The sequence below is a fragment of the Bombus vosnesenskii genome, unplaced genomic scaffold (genome assembly GCF_011952255.1).
Source record: "Bombus vosnesenskii isolate JDL3184/JDL3185 unplaced genomic scaffold, Bvos_JDL3184-5_v1.1 scf7180000013328, whole genome shotgun sequence".
Classification (NCBI taxonomy): domain Eukaryota; kingdom Metazoa; phylum Arthropoda; class Insecta; order Hymenoptera; family Apidae; genus Bombus; species Bombus vosnesenskii.
In genome coordinates this window covers 61,873-74,644 of record NW_022882969.1, presented here as the reverse complement: position 1 = coordinate 74,644, position 12,772 = coordinate 61,873, and the positions used below count along the sequence as shown (strand labels likewise).

At 38.8% G+C, this 12,772-nt stretch overlaps 1 protein-coding gene and 1 non-coding gene across 3 annotated transcripts in view; one reads left to right on the top strand and one right to left on the bottom strand.

The window, feature by feature from the left end:
* The window catches only part of LOC117235851 (aryl hydrocarbon receptor protein 1), a 156,090-nt gene that overhangs the window by 121,994 nt on the left and 21,324 nt on the right, over positions 1 to 12,772 (bottom strand). The gene's annotated exons all lie outside the window — the stretch shown is intronic.
* On the top strand, positions 7,155 to 7,226 carry Trnad-guc. The gene has a single exon. It is a non-coding gene; the product is annotated as a tRNA-Asp (tRNA).

Genomic DNA, 12,772 nt, shown 5'->3' with positions numbered 1-12,772 from the left:
TGAGTAAGTGCGACTACATTCGATACGATTGAGTAAGTATACGGTATCATACGTGTAATCCAAGTCTATTTCCTGGCCGTGAGATCGAAATTAAATAAATACCTAATTATCTAAATTCACTTTGATTAAATGAGAAAAATCGCAAAGAGAAAGAGGAAAGAAGAGTTGATCAGAGCTCCAAGCTAATTGCTTCATCTACTCTTAACACTTAATAGAACGCGTGCAAGAGGTTCTATTTGCGCGCGAATAATTGATCGTGCGTGGGTCTACGATCGAAAAAAAAAAACACAGGGGGCGGACGAGGTTAGGGGTTGGGGCAGCTTCCTGTGCCGGTGTTGGCGGCACGCACGAAAATGTTTAACGCAAACGAGCATAATGGGATCTTTGGTGGAACAGAAACAGAAATAAAAATCACGGTAGCTTCTTGGGGCATCGCGAGGCTTAATGGGGTTAACCCTGGCTAACCTACGTATAATTAAAAACAGAAAATGATCCGAGACGAATCGGGATTATTGATCCGGCGGATTTTACGTCGACGTTTAAGGGCCACGGCCAACGTCGATCTATCAATTCGTACAACGCGCGGAATTCCTCTTTTGTATCGTCATATCCCGACTTACGTACTCCTAAGTTACATCATTCTGTTCGATGAGTCGATAAGAACTGTTTCACAATTCGATCCGAACAAGGAAAATATTAGACTAAAGATTCATGAAATTTTTGACTGTTGTCTAGCATTTTTCATATATAGCAGGAAAGATTTTCATTTTGTACGACCCAAACAAAAGGTGAAAAACAGCGATTTTTTGATCGAAGAAAGAATCATACATCAATAGACTGAATCTTTAAAAAGAAAGGAACGGATAAAATAATATTTAGGAATAAAGAAAAAAATAATAATTTTCACATGATTGTCTATTGACTCTTCCAGAACTCTCAAGAAGCTCTCAAGACTCTTTCATCCATTCGCACAGAACTCTCACTCCTACATCGTCTAGATCCGTTCTTAATCACGAAGCTCGGTTTCAAGACTTCCTCTAATGGCACTGATAACGGTGACGAGCGTTAACAGAACTATAGACCGAGTTTATTGTGCCGTTTCTCTTCGAGGTGAGACAAACAAAGCGTGCGAAATCCCGAGGCAGGAACAACTCCCAGGCGGGTCTCGTTAAAAGAAAAACTGGCAATGAATTCCTCTTTATCCGGAAATCTACCAAAGAAAGAGCACGTAAAAAATTGGTGGCAGACTAGCTGCGAGAGAAGAAACGATTACGAGCGGTTCATCGTTTCCACGAACCGCCACGAGATCGCTCGAAACGAGTTCGTAACCCATCGAATCCGATCTCCAATCGGGTCGTCGACAGCGGAAAGGTAAACACGGTAAAACCTTCCGTAAGAAACGAGACTTTCTTCTGCATTGTAGTTTGCTCCATCCCGTAAAACTAACCGCTGCTTGTTTACCGATTACCTCTTACTTACGCAGTTTCGCGTAACTCCTTCTCTGACCCGGCCATTTCGCCCGGCAACTGGGACTTGGTGGCTCGGGGAACCTTCTATGAAGCTGTTAGCTCTCTGCAAACGACCGAATTACCGGTGCGAACTGAATTGTCCCGTTGGCGCCACGTTCTTGCCGGTCAATTTGCGGAATCGTGTTGATCTTGAGGTAGTTGAGTTGCGAGGTTGTTAATTTATCTATTTAGCGGTGTGTTTTGAAACGAGAGGTTCGATTTAGGTTAAAATTGTATTACAGAAATAAGAAAACGTTAACGTGACATCGATAACAAAATCATTAGCGAGGTGGTTGTGCAATGGCTTGCTTAGAATTCCACCAATATAATCATGACAGTCGTGTTTCGTCGTAACGCTAGTCAAATTTCAGAAAGTTTTGAAAAACATGCATAATATGTACAAAACAGTTGTGTAAATATCTTCATTGAGACGAGACATCATGTTATTATTACCATGTAAGGCGACTGTCAGTGCTCTTCGCTTATCTTGCAACACGTAAAAGAATGAACAAGAGGCTAAATGTCAAAAAATGTCATTAGCACGTCGTTGGTTGAAGCTTCTCGCAATTTACGGTTATCCCTCGATCAGATTCACCGACGAGGATCAGTAAATCGCGCGATGGCAACGGCAGTCAACAGGCAAACGGCACGGTACAACCGTGGGATTCGCGCTAAGGATCCTCGTTCGCTCTGCGCCCTCTTGGCTGCCGTTCTCTTCAATCTTCCCTTAATAATTGTTTTTTGCTCTCGTGTTTACGAGGACCGGTCAATGATACGCATTACGCGTGGCGCTGATTGCTCGGCCCAACTTTTAGTTCCCTCTCGCCCCTAATCTTCCCCTTCATATCGTCCAACTCTCTCTTTCTCTTTCGATCCTCTCGCCTGACCAACAAGGAGCGTCAAACAAATACGCGTCCTTGATTTTCCTCAAATGGTTCCCGGGTATTTTTTTCTTCTTCCTCGTCGCAGAAATTTCAAATTGCAGCCAGGTTTCCAATCGTTATTAGGTCACGAATTTTTATGCATTTGTGGTTCTGTCGTGGAACGCAAATACTTAGACTACACATAATACGCAAAAGTATATATTGTGTCTAAAGCACTAGGTATAGGTACCTGTTGCAATGAAACAATTTTCTACGTAGATTCTCTACCTGTTGCAATAAAGCAATTCTCCATTTAGGTTTCATTTTTTTGGTCCCATTACGTATAAAAGAAAATAAGTGAATCCATACCAAGGATTCGTAAGTGACGTAAAGATTTCTATAAGGTGAGAATGAAGTCGAATTTGGATCGGAATTAAAAGAAGGAAGATTCACGACATAACCAATAGTGTTTATTAATCGATCCAATATAAGCACGAGAGAGAAAACAATCGTGAGAATAACGTTGAGAACCGGCCATTCCAAGATACTGATAATATTCTAAGAAATGTTAAAAATCGAAGACTGAGGAATAAAAGTAGTTCTTGCTACTTGGCGTATCGATTGAGGTAACTTTCCTATTCGATAGGAATCTCTACGGAAATAGAATTAAAAATCTAGAACCTTCAGTTAAAAGAAATGAACCCCCTTCTCCACTCGTTATCGTAGCTTTTTGTATTTTCATTGTTCCTTGTTTGCTATGTAATAACAACGTAGGCAACTATAGAGCTCGCAAGCATTAGGCTCGTTAGAAGCCAACAGAGCAAAATCTGTACGGGTCTTACGTGTAATCGACGGAAAGAAAAAGAACTGGCGCCAATTGGAATAGGATAGAAGGGGGCGCCCGTAAACATGGAAAAAGACGCGGGGCATGGCTGCATATTTATAAAATGCAAATTCTAATTGCGGTAACAGCGACGCGAAATTAATGATTGCATTTAAAACGCTTTATCAGCGGCTGGCACATTTTAACTCACGTAATAAGCAGCCCGTGCTCCATCGCGTGTATAACAGTGTTCGGTAGGATGAAAAGCGCGGTCGCATAAATTTTTATTAAAAAAAGAACCGACTCTCTCCATTAACCCTATCGAACCTCGAAACCGTTTCATTTTGTTACACGAAGAAATCCGAGAAAGTTAATATCAATATTGAGGCTACATGAAAATTTAGAAAACCTAATTCAAGCGAAACTGCTTCGTTTTCTCGTATAAAGAAGCTCGTGAAAACAAATACTAATATCAAATCAATATGAAAAATGGAAAGGTTTAAAAGCCGAATCTAATCTGTATTACTCATTCTGTTACACGAAGGAATTCAAGGGAACGAATACTGTTATTAGACCAGTATAACAATTTCAAGTCACCTAGGACAAATCTGTTCCGAGAAAATGTATTGGAAAATACTGATTTTTTGTACATAATTTAACAATGAGCTTCATCAAATCTAGAAATATTTTATAAAAATTGACACCGACATGCGAAGATACCTAATATTAAACCTACATGAAGAAAACATCTATAAAATACCTGCTCGGCTAGACGTATTCTCACTTAAATTATTAAGAAGATATATTACAAAGATGACTAGAATGGATAAAACACGATGTTATCGTATGGATAAAGGCAACTGTCGCTACAAATACACAGCACGATGATAAATTGAGAACTAGTTTTAGAAAGAATTAACAGTGACGGATAATTCCACCTTTGAATCGGTATATGTGTACTTCAAAGTAGGTGGCGTTTATTAGTTTGCAAAACGATATTTTATAGAACAGGCCGGACATTTCGCAAGTTTTAGTGGACAGATGACGCGGAACGGAGGCACCGTCAAAAGCAAAGCTAACAGCCGAGCGAACATATGGCGTGGCTAGCGTGATCTTTCGGAAAAAATGAACAAGTTTTCGTGCCGTCGACCCACCGAACACCGCTGTTTCTCCGCCTATTGGGCGGTACTTGCGTTTTCGCAAACGCGTTTGCACAAGTCTGCAAACAATCGGTCGTGTTTGCCGTTGCACGTTCGCCCCTACGCTCTATGCTAATCTATACAACCCTGAGAAACTTTTGTCAACTAACTTTTCCTGGAGAGGATGATCCTCGAACAATTCGATCCTCGAAAAATTATCGAACAATTCTGAATTACAACTTCTCGAATTGACAAAAAACGACCGAATTTCCGAAAGCAACCCAGGAAATATTTCGTAGTAAACTGATACCCTGGAGCATAACGAAGATTATAAAAAAAAGAAAACATAACGTATTTCTGCGGCTTATTTTATTTTAACGTCGTTTTATAAATAGGAAAAAATATTTGAATATGAAATGGTTAAAGATGGAAGGAACCTGATTGTTGGGGCTATTCCCTTAAATTATATAATAATATCAAATAAAAGAATAATTGAAGTTTCATTATTGCAACAGTTCCTTCGATTGGCAAAAATTTCAAGAAACTTGATCAAAGCAACTGTACATACATCGATCTGATATCTATTTGTTAATATATTATCTTCATGAGAAACTCATCGCTGTATTATATAATGACATCTCTGAATCCTCGAAAATGTTGTCATAAACGAAGTTCTACTGTAAACGAAAAAAAAAAAGAAAAAAATACTGGAGGATAACTCGGAAGAGAAGAACGAAAATATCGTTTACTATTAATCTGCCAATTTATTTCGCCGAAACATTTTAACGCGAAACTGGAAACACGCAGGTGCCTCGTTACTTCCCGTTTCCCCACGATGCAACCTAATTACTCTGAGGACCCCTTCGTTAAACAGTGATAAACATCTCGACGATTAATAAGGAGTACTGTTTTCTTGATGCCAGTTGCCGATCCCCGGTGCAGCGACGAATTCGCCGATTCCGTCCGAAAACGACAAAAATGTGGTAAAAGGTGCGATATAAAATAAAACGAAAGAGACAAGAACCTGGCTTGGCCAGTGGCCTCGAGTTAATTGCAATCCTCGTCCCTCGTAAATTAGTTTTCCATTCGTTACTCTGGCGTGTTTTGGTATGTCCGAAAACGTGTTCGTTAAGAATTAATATTGTAATTTTTAGAGACAGTTAATGGAATCTGAAGACAACGTAATGTAGCATTTATATACATAATGATTAAGTTGTAATGTTATAATAATAATACCTTAAATGATTGAAATTTTGAAATTCCTAGAACAAGTAGCTCGCTGTTTCTGGCAATTATACAGTTAAATCGCGGACTTTTACGTCTTTACGGGAAATTTGAACGAGCAAAACTGCGCACAATGTGTACGATAAAATATGCAATAAAATATGCAAATTTCGATTTAAATTCCATTTCCTTTAGTCACATTCATGAGTCCTCGATCTAATTATAACAATACCAGACGTAAAACGCATTTCGAGATATCGTTTAACAAACTTGCTTGTACAGCGTACGCACTAGTGTTTGCGTATTCATCATTTGCATTCAAAGAAGTACAGTTGACCTTCTTGAGAAACAAACTCCCTTCTCCGCTTCTCTATCGTGCATCTTCTTTACCTCGGTTCTTTTAAGCTCGTTAAATTGCATGAGTTCTTAAGATCTGAAGATTTGTCCAAAGTATTCCTATGTATAGAAAAAAAGAGCGATTAGAAGAGCTCAACGTTTTCTTCGGGGAGAAAAGACTGTTTCCAGAGTCGGAAAAGGACACGTGTGGCGCAGAGTCCAGTCCTCCGGCCATGAGACGACATGTAATTTACGACATGACCCTTGACGAGTGATTTGCAGACGTCTCGTAACGAGACCCATGAATGACTCTGACTCTACCCTAATCGCATTCTGCAGTTTGCCTTCCTCCGGCCACGTCTTCTTTTCATGCGGCCTCTCGTGAGAAAAACTTGCACGTTTCTGTTTACTTTTACAATGCTTCCAGCAGTGTATACGTTTCCTCGCGAATTCATCGGTAAAAGAAGAAGAAGAAGAAGAGAAGACGCGTGAACATTCCTCGTTTTCCAAGTGAAATTTAAACAAAAACGTCCATTCAAGCTACTTAGGTCGTGTAAACTTTGAAATCTCTAAATTATTTGTTTCCACATAGGCATACACATAGGCAGATCAATAATATCGTTGATAATATGTCGACTAAACGAATTATTTGCTTCTAAGTAACGCATTTATGGTCGATTATGGATATCTCGATTTTTGCGAAAATAGAAGAAGAAGAAGAAAAAAAAACAAATCTTTTCTAAGCAAAATTAAAACAGAAAAGTTTCATTTGAAGGTAAAGTTCTGTATACGTTGAACTTTCTAAATTATATAGTTGTTTGTAGGTATAGACTCTTGGTAACTGGTAAGGTATTAGTGGTTGGTTATCGATACTTTAGCAATATGTGTGTTTAGTGAAGAGATAGTGCGTAACGAATCGACTAAACGCTACGAGGGCACGTCCACTTAAGAATGAATCTCGTCTTTCCTTTTCAACAGACTTTTATTCGGTCGAAAGAAACAAGAGAGACAAATCTATATCAATGCTTTGATAGAAATGGCTCACGAAAATTTGTATCATTTGCACGTCATGTATTAAAATAGTAGATTATACTTCTTCCACGATCGTAACATATCGTATTAATCTTAAAAACATAATTTTTAGTTGTTGAATGAAAAACATTATATCAATATGTTCTATATTAAAATAAAAAAAAAATAAAGTACGATTTTCATTGAATTTCTCCTTTTCTGGAATACTGGAGTACCAGGTTACCACAAGTCCTCGGTAGTATAGTGGTCAGTATCCCCGCCTGTCACGCGGGAGACCGGGGTTCGATTCCCCGCCGGGGAGAAATTTTTTTTTCCATCCATAAAATTATATTTTTAGCTATTTACGTATACTGACGCAAAAATAAAGTATTTACAAAAACTATCGAGTGATTCTGTTCATGATAAACCGCGCGTCTTACCAAAGAATATGTCAGACCAAAGTATCCTATATCATATGTATGTATATGCTATGGTATGTACAGAGGCATAGAATAACAGGCAGAGGACAAAGGAGTTTGGCCACATTGATCTGGCAACGAGGCTCTTGGATTTTCATAACAAGGTCATTCTTTCTCGTGACGACGAATAGAAATAAGCGAATACCAGATTATCAGAATATCTTGGCCTCGTATGCAATGCTATTGCGAAATCGAAGTGTAATAGAATATTGTACAAGATCATTGAACTTTTGTAAATTGCTTACAACTGCATCGATGAACGATCGTTGCAACTTCAATTAAAAAAGACTAAACGACACCGACGACGACTAGAAATACTATAATAACATGTAGTAAAGTGAGTAATTCAGCGAATAAGGGAAACTACTCATCAATGAAGATTCTTATCAACCGATCATAAATCACAGTGTTGCCTAATTCCAAAGCTCCGATTCTAAACAGCAAAGCAGCCCAACAATCGAATAAGATTTCCATTTAGCCTCGCTATTCCTTTCACATGAATGAATTTCAGCAAACAAAAATCCAATTAATCACCGCGATTAATTCCTAACGCAACTCATTTCACGGTCGAAAATCGTGCTGGAAACCAGCGAACTATAAAAAGCGAAGCAATCGAATCAGTGTGCTCGCGTCATCGAGCATCGTGATACGGTACCATCGTTCTCGAGGGCCGCGTGTTTCGCTAATTACCCAAACAATCAGCGAAATTCCGATGCGGCGCTAATAGTCGCAAGACAAATCGGCAAGCGTCACGAAACGATTCCTCACGATTGTCCAGTGCTCTCCTTCTCTCCCTTTTGTGTGTGCTACGTCACGAAAAATCGCGGTCTCGTTTGATGGCAAAACGGCCAAAAAATCCTCTCACGTGCCGTTAATGGCGGCCTGGATGAGAAAAACGAAGCGAATTTTCCACGGAAGCGGGCGAATTTTGGTGGCAAAAACGGGCGGTGCGTGCTGACGCGACCGGAAATAAATTCGCCGCCAAGTTCATTTCCATATCTTCGTGGAATAAATATTTCTGTTTAGCTAGAATCGTTGGAGAGAAAAACCGGGCGAGTTTTACGGTCGTCAGAAAATTATGAAAATTTTTGCCGCTGCTCTATGACGAATTCCTTGCAATTATCGGATCGAGCGTGTTTTGCGTGTTGCTTAAAAATGAATAGATACGATTAAAGACACAAGTACTCGGTAGGATACACGTAAACAAGAAGAGAATTCTTTCGGTAGAAATAAAAAGGGAAATATTTCCAATATTAAAAATATTCAAACATAAGTCAACGAAATCTGGTTTTATGTTTTCTCAGTCTTTTTCGTTATTCGATAATACAGAAACTGTTGCTCTTTTTGTTTCTACAACAGGCCAACTGTACGAATACTTTTGTGTCTCCCTGTATTTTAATAATAATTAAATCGTAACACAGCGAAATTATATGAAGATATGTATTAAAAATGATCTTTCAATATGATTCTTTAAATTCGCTGATGTCAAATATCACGCGGGTACTCGCAATGTTTTTAAAGAAAAACGACAAGATCAAAATGCGTGTCGTGTTAGTAGATTAATCTCGCTGACTGTCAAGGAAAAGCGCGATACTATGGCAACTCGTTCTCCTTGTTGAACGGGTTTGTGCAAATTCTACGATTATCTCTATCTTAATTTGATATTTCAATTCCGCTGGGATTTATCTCCATCTGGTGAAATATAATGTCGTTATCTTTCGGGATAAATATTTATATATTTCTCGAACGCGGCGTATGTAAATCATCGAATTCGAATAGAGAGATTGAACGTTATCGACAGAGAGAAAAACTTAATGTATAAATCAACCGTGTACTCGCGCAGTATATTGAAACATGTAAATATTAACACTAACGTGACAGTTGTAAAATAACTAAATAAGCTTACCCGACTTACGGACAAGAATTCTATGCGAGGAAATTTCTGAACACTGACCTGCAACAAAAAATCCGACATTTACATAACGGAACTGAATTATAAATTTCTTTTTTCTTTTTAATATTATCTACATTTAATTAAAAGGTAACATTTCTGTATTCATAAATGAATCTTTAACATGATTCTTTAGTTTCTTAATAATGAAATATGCTGAATTGAAATATATTGCACAACTAAATACAGTATACGCGAATGAATATAATTAAACTTTTCCTGTTCACAACTCAGATTCGTCCACCGCTATACGTTCTATTTCCTCGTCGTTAGGGTAATATGTTAAAACAAGGCACCTTCGGTTCATCAAAAGTTAACGGAGATAAGTTAGAGCCGCGGAAAAATTCCACGATAAAAATTATCTAACATAAAAGGTAGCAACATCATACATAAAAATACTAATCTCGTCCGCCGCTATATATGTGCTATCTTCTCGTTATTAAGATGATTCGTTAAAACAAGCACTCCCGGTCGATCGAAAGGTAACAGAGATAAATTACAGGCACAAAGAGAAAAAGTTATCACGATGTCACAATCTGTGTACTCTCGCATCTCGTTCGATATGTATAATACCAATTCCGTGAAAATTCGACGCCTCTGCGTGTGTGCACGCGCGTTCCTCGGCCGCGGCCTCTAAGAAAAGGCATGTGGCAGGTGGCCGCACGATAGTTTGCATATTCATCGGTTTCTCGCTTATCGGTCCCATATTATCACGGCGTGCTTAATTGACTTCAGATTCCCTCATTAGCGCTAATGGGTTAATTCCAAAACTGTTCCACCGTAAGGCGCCAACAAACCGCGGACAAGAGCGCGCTCGCGCCCGTGTCCACAAAATGCAACGTGAGAATCGTTTTTGCCAGATCGGCTCACGGCTCTCTGCCCGATAAGTTCAAGGAAATTAAATTCGATTATTAAGAGTTATATTGCGACAGATAGTAAAAAGACTCGAGTACATTTTTATTCACATTCGAGGAACTTTTTAGCCCACCTTTCATTTGTATCTTCTCGTTGGACTTTTTCATTAAGAAATTGGCGCAATTTTTATTCCGCTTTCAGGAATATTTTTTCAGCTTCCATTTTCTTCTTCTTGGATCTCTTGGTAGAAAAATTTGCATATTATTTCTTTGAATATTTATATTATACGTTTGGTTAAATTTGTTCGTCGAAAGATTTGCGTAATTAACGTTATTTCGTTTAAGCGCGATATTTCACGGCTGACTTTTATTTTGTTTTTTTTTTTGTTTGTTTTTTTTTTTCTTTCAAAAGGAGAGGTGTATGACGAGGTGCGTTTAATAAGAAAGCAAGAGTAAAGAAATCGCGGGGGTGGACATAAGTAATCTTAACGCAATTTTTCAAAACCGAATCAGCCGCGAGGAAGACGAATAAAAGGAACGATGCAACAAACAATGGTAACGGTTCGCATGTTTCGTGACAATGTGTCATAAGAGGACTGCAAACATACGTAAGCACGTATAGCAGCTCTCAGTGATACAACGACATGTAATAATTGTGTATAATATAAAGAGCACAGAATCGTGTAACAACATGCGCAATGCAGCATATCGATTTAATGAAAAGCACCGTCGTATCGAACGCATAAAGCATAAGTGTCGTTGCACCAAACGTCCGACCACATTCCAGCAGAATTTATTGCAAAAATAACATTTAACCAACGATCTTAATCTTTTACAGCCAACTTAATTACGTGTAATCAACCTACTCTTTATTCTCTAAAAACATTTGCAATTTCGTTTCCATTCTGTATTAAATTTAATCGAGTGCCAACGATAAATAACATTTTTATTTGCATTTAATGCCATTTGAAATACACGTTTTTAAAGCCCGGAAACATTCTTTCGTTCGAATTTTCCATTTCGCCTCTATTCTCTGTCAATTTGATCAAATACGACAAAAGACTTCTTTACGCAATTTTATTTAAAAATACACGTTTGATGCAATCGAAAGAATATTTTCATACAAGTAATCGGACAATTTAGTGACTTCCAAAGTTCCACGAAATCACGGTTTATCAGACACAGAAAAGTTTGTCCAGAAAACATGGAAGAGAAAATATGTCGTGAGGAAACACAGTGATCAATTCTTTACACTTTGCTGACTATAGACACCTTTCGGTGCATGCCGTGTCTATTTTCCACCGACAAGCTGCTGCAATAACAATAATCGATAGCGAACTGACGCTGAACAATCACGTCGCGATACAACTGCAATTCCCTCTTGAACTGCAGTAGGGGGAGATACGAAAGGCTGGAAAGTTTGCGACTATATCGCGATTAGAGCACACCAGTGACAGACTTTCGCCGTCCCACGCGTCTCTGGACTTCGTAATCGAGGATGTAATTTAAACTACTTACGTCCAGACTGGACAATTTGTCGGTAAGTCGGACATTCTCTGACCACTCGTTGGAAAATCATCGGGCATTTAATAGAATCACTGTCCTTTCCCCATCTTAGACATGACTAGTCTTCAATTTTTATTGTCCAAGAAGAAGATCAACGTAACATTTAAGAAACTCTTGTCCTTTACAGAATTTTCTGCAAACATTTCTCAACGATCTTCCGAGTTTCGTTTATCCATTTTCGTATCTCTTTGTTTATAAAGTTTTCATAAAGATCCAATAAGAGCGACAGTATATAGGAATAGCTTCGATCAACGTGTCTAAATTGACAAAGCTAGTAAACTCGTTAAAATATAATTAGCGAAAGAAAGAAAATTCACAGGATACTACAAAATAGAGCTAGCGTAAAGGAATCGAGGCAAAAATGGAACATCGCAAAGTACAATATCAATGTTGCTGACATCGAATGCGAATCGTCCAACAAATTTCCAGCGTTTATTAACCAGAAACAAGGTAATAACGAAAAGTAAAAGGGAAGGGGTTAAGCGTTAGGAGAATGAGAGGGAGAAGCTTAGAAGAGAAGGGAACGATAGAAAGGAGAGAAAAGGCCAACTGTAACTTAACTCGACGCCCCGATATCCGATCCTCCCTATAAAAATGCACACGCCACTCACGTCTATGTAAACAAACGGACATCGAATGGTCGAGTGACTCTCTTTTTCCGGTTAGCTACACCTATTAGCTGGTATGTAGATCGTATAGCAGTCATTGCAGTTCCTGCAACAGGCCAGCCCAGGTAAAGGTACTCCTCCGATTCGCGAAACGCGACTCTTTCTCGCGCTGGAACTCGAGTCGTTCGGTGAACCTAAACTGGAGTTCTCTTCTACCAAAGCCCGTTGCATTTTATGTTACACCTGCTACGCGTTTTATCCGGCCATCCTCGCCGCTTGCTTTTTAATAGCTATCCATTTGCTTCGGTTTGCTCTTCAATGGCAGATACTACATGTCCGAACGATGACGTCGTTATCTGAGATATTTGACGAAGATAACGGGGTTCGCTGGTGGATGTACTTAAGCTTTT